The sequence below is a fragment of the Ambystoma mexicanum genome, chromosome 7q (genome assembly GCF_040938575.1).
Source record: "Ambystoma mexicanum isolate Mex_15411 chromosome 7q, UKY_AmexF1_1, whole genome shotgun sequence".
Classification (NCBI taxonomy): Eukaryota; Metazoa; Chordata; class Amphibia; order Caudata; family Ambystomatidae; genus Ambystoma; species Ambystoma mexicanum.
The window spans coordinates 767,143,764-767,148,434 of NC_090941.1; the positions used below are offsets into that span (position 1 = coordinate 767,143,764).

General features: G+C 43.3%; 1 long non-coding RNA gene across 1 annotated transcript; it reads right to left on the reverse strand.

Annotated features, from left to right (window-relative positions):
• Positions 1-3,178: 3,178 nt before the first annotated feature.
• On the reverse strand, positions 3,179-4,315 carry LOC138528408 (uncharacterized). The gene is made up of 3 exons (XR_011284136.1): positions 4,238-4,315; positions 4,034-4,150; positions 3,179-3,697 (listed from the first exon to the last, which is right to left on the reverse strand). It is a non-coding gene; the product is annotated as an uncharacterized lncRNA (long non-coding RNA).
• Between the last annotated feature and the right edge of the window lie 356 nt (positions 4,316-4,671).

The window sequence follows — 4,671 nt, forward strand, 5'->3', positions numbered from 1 at the left end:
AAGATCTCTGTTCCCTCTGAGAGCGCTCTGACCAAAATTAATGTTATAATAAATTTTCTAGGGCAAATGACGCAACCAACATAGGATACTACATTGGTCCCGGATTGGACAGTCCATATGGTGCCCATGGTGTGGGTGGCATCTCTTCTTCCGGGTTGGCTGCTTTGTTGGCGGGAGGATGGATGTCAGGCATCTGTGCTCCGAATGGGTGAAGGTCAGGTCACTGTGAAGCAGGGTGGCCACTGGCTAAGCTAACATAATATATTCTCAAAAATGCATGCACTAAATAATAATCGTTCGAAGTCTTTGAGCAACTCATCATGTCTCTATAAACTTCACACACGTATGTATACTATCAATAACATTGGATTATAAAGGCCCTAGGTTAAGGGTCTTGACCACCATAATAACACTGGTTGAAGTGAGGGTCTTTGTTCATAAGAATCTTTGGTATGTTGACATTTGTTAGTGGTAGACAATGATATACTGCAGCAGGGGTCTAATGTTAGTTGGGGATCTGCTGGGTGGGCATCATGGCGTGGTCAGCGGTCTGGCACATAAAAGGAATACCTTGCAGGGGCACAGGGCCACAATGGCAGTAAATTTCCACTGGCGAGGGTGCGGGGGGCAAGGACACGTTTGTGGAGATGAACGAGCTATGTGCTTAGCTCATGCTGGTTCACATGCAGGACAGTGACCTCAGAGGAAGAGTGATGTGTTACATTTATTATTTGTTGCAAGTACCTCCGGCTTCAGCGTGAGAATGGAGCCGCAGAGTTTTCCAGTCAGAGTGGGAAAGATGGCGGGGGCCATGTGCCCTACGCGTCTAGCCGTTGTGAGAAAGGAAAGAGAAGCGTTATGTACTATCGCAGTGAGGCCTAGTCACCAAGATGGAGTCGAAAGGGGGTACAAAAATGGATGCCCTGTGTCCTGCTCGGTGGTCCCATCTATGCGAATGTTAACCAAAGTCGACATCGCATAAGGGCAAGGGGCGAACCCACCACTGGAGGCACTTGGTCCGAGTTTTGTACTGAGAAGTAAAGGATGTGAGGGGACTGCTGGCCCCTCGCTCCCACACATTCCCCCCTTTCGTTACATCCAAAGTAACAAATGATGAGCCTTGTTTTCTTTAATTCTCCCTTCGGTAGTACTCAGCTTCAGCAACTGCTTGTTCCCCGGCTGGGGTACCTTTTATTGGCATCCATGCACTGCATACACTTCTCAAGCTATTACCTCTTCTTGCATATTCATCTGGAGTGCATGTTAGGTATATCCCACCATCCCCATCCAGGTCTACCCATACCTCTTTATACCATTGCAATTCTCTTGGTTCCTTGATGGTGGTGTGGTATAAATTATCAACCCTGTCCGCATATTGCCTATAGATGGCAGTCATCCTGTATTTTGGAGTGTTATGTTCCCCTGTTTGTATTTGTGCATCTTTCATAGTTGCTACCGTTGTCGGTCGGCCCATTGTTACCATCATCATAGTTGAGGTAGGCATACTTTTTGCACAACACCGGAGGCCTAATTGGCATACGCAGAAGAATAGCAGCATAAAGACGATGATGGGAACGAGTATCTTCATCATCACATTTACCCATGATGGTATCCAGCTGAACATATTGTCAAACCATGTACTTTCTTCTACTCCGCCCTCTGTTCTCATCCTCTCTCCTAAGTTGTGAACTGCTGTTATCACATGCGTGAGTGTTCCGTTATCTACATCTTCAGATGGCACGAATGTGCAACACACCCCCCCCCCCCGATTTTTCGGCAAACACCACCATCCATCGCCGTGAGGAGATCTAGAACATATCGGTTTTGCATTGTCATTAGGCGCAAGGCACAGAGCTCTATTTTTATAACATTGAATCCTTCTTCAGTGTCATTGGCCAGTTGGATTAGCTCCCAGCACACTATTTGTAACCATTTGGCATTTGCTCGTGCTTGGAGCCCTGGCGCTAGAAGCGATGCAAAAAATGTCTCTGCGGATGAGAAGAGCTTGTACCTTTGTGGGATCTCAGCAAGGAGTTTTGATGATTTAGATGAAATATAGTTCGATGATCTTTTACTTCATGATAACTTTGTTTTCACCTTGTGTTCTGACAACAGTTCATAAGCTGGAGGGTCTGTTTTTACTTGTTGGGCGCTGTCGATGGGTCAGCGGATTGCCCTGCTGCCATTCTGCCAGCCGATTCTCCTGCTGCCGATCTGCCAGCCGATTCTCCTGCTGCCGATTTGCCAGCCGATTCCCCTGCTGCTCCTTGGATATGGCTTTCGGGTATTACCATCAGGGCCGTATGGAGGGTGGCTAAGGCGCAAGTACCTTTCCAGGATGCAGGTAGATGCAGGTAGGCTTGTTTGCCGCAAATCCAATACATGTCCATCAGTGCTGCGGTGCCTTCCTTCATATCAGGTATTATTAATGTCTTGTTGCATTTCCTTGCCTCCACCATGTTCACTTTCGCTTCCCCATGGAAGAATAGTTTGTGCGGTACTTCTTTTTGTATTTTTATAGGCTTTTCCAGTGCTGTGATACATGTTAGCTTAGTGACGTGTTGCGACCAAATAGGGGCACACACTTCCTTTATCTATTGGAAGGTGTCCTCAGATAGTCCCCGAAGTGCTTCTGCTTTGCCCTCGATGGTTTCATCGTGCCATTTGTTCTCTTCATACCTCGTTCCTTTTATGACAAGAAATGGCTCTCTGATGCAAATTACTCCTTGATGCCGGCTCATGCATGTTCTCTCATTTTTCAGCCTCTCTATAGTGACGGTGTGTGCCTGGAAGGTGCTTTTTATCCTACACAGAACTAAGTGAATCAAACATTGAGCCTACGACAAAGGCACTTCCTGTGGTACCAACATTTTGGGTGTTCCAGATACATGCTGTATAACTGATGGACTGAAGTGCTATTTCGTGTCTGATTCTAGGCATTGGAAAAGAAGGTGGCAGCTGTAGGATCTTACGCCAGAAGAGGGCTTTCAGCTTTGTCCAACTGTGGTCTGTTGCATGTATCATGGCTTCTGTTCCATAGACTATTGTCGGAATCACTTTTTGCTTGTAGTATGTGGTTATTGGTTTGAAAGAGTATTTGCCGAATTTGCGCTGGATCATGCAGCCTTGTCTTGCTAGAGATTGATGGTTTTAAGTAATGGGTAATCCCTATTTTTTGTTGACGGGGGGTCTCATCTGGAGGAAGGGACAATCTATAAGGGAGAAAAGTGAAAAACAGATGGACTACCCCTCTCTTTTAGTCTTGTATGGATCTTACGTGAGCGTTAAAGGCAACCTAACTATGTCATTAGTTAGGAAGTCGCAGGCGGAGAAAAATTGAACTAATCACTCCAACTTGTAACAAAGGTTCTGTCTCTTTAATAGTTGTAAAACATCTTTAAAAAGCATTTTTAAATTGATACTCAATCATATCACTCATTCTACATACATCTCATCTAACAGGGGAGTTCTAAAGTGAATATAAATCTTTGTAGGCATAACATTTCAGTTTGAATATGCATTTTTGACATGGGAAAAAAACATTTGATTTTCCTTAAACAGTCGACATATGTTTCGGCCCGTTATGATATACCACTTTTGTCAGCAGTGGTCACCAGACTAAGTATAAGGCCATCTTCAGGACACCAATTGCTTTGTAGTTGATCAATCTTGATCCCCTTTTAGTACATACACACGTCTGCAAAAGAATTTTTTCATACATCAGTATACGTCTATTAATCTTGTGTAAGACTCTGCTGTAAGACATTTGTTTTTTTAAAAACGACAGAACAAGTTGCGTATCTCCACTTTGACTAAATTTAAGAGCGATGGCTAGTTTTATGTTATACTAAACCTGCCTTTACCCCACTAAGTCCATATTGTGCTATTTAGACTATTGAGAATACTTAGACAAATGGTGTCACTAACTGTACAACTACCCTCGTCTCAGGTTTTTGTCACTTAATGGAAAACCCTACACTTTAACTTGTCTTTTAACATTTTTTAAAAATTACTAAATATTAAAAACACTTACATGTCCACATCTTGTATTTATGTGACTAGAATTCTGCGGTTTATCTCGCTGTCTGAGCTTGTTGTACTCAAAAATTCTCGCGAAGGTAACTTAAGTTGCGCTCTGTGATGTTGGTGCCTGTAGTTAATTAAAACAACTGTTTAGAAATGGCACCTGTGGTTAATTCTAGACCACTATTTGAACATACCACAATTTGTCGCTGACCTCTTAGATGATATGAGGAGAAATAATGACTTTCAGTTTGGCATCAGCTGTTTTTCCATAAATGGTCGTTAATGCCTTGGTTGAATGTTGCCAGGTGCCTTCTGGTGATTTAGGATGGACTGAAAGGCCGTGAATGGATTTGTTTCCTATGGCAATGGAAACAAAACATAATTAGCCTGACAGCACTTGAATGCTGAGTGGAGATACGCAACTTGTTCTGTCGTTTTTAAAAAAACAAATGTCTTACAGCAGAGTCTTAGACAAGATTAATAGACGTATACTGATGTATGAAAAAATTCTTTTGCAGACGTGTGTATGTACTAAAAGGGGATCAAGATTGATCAACTACAAAGCAATTGGTGTCCTGAAGATGGCCTTATACTTAGTCTGGTGACCACTGCTGACAAAAGTGGTATATCATAACGGGCCGAAAC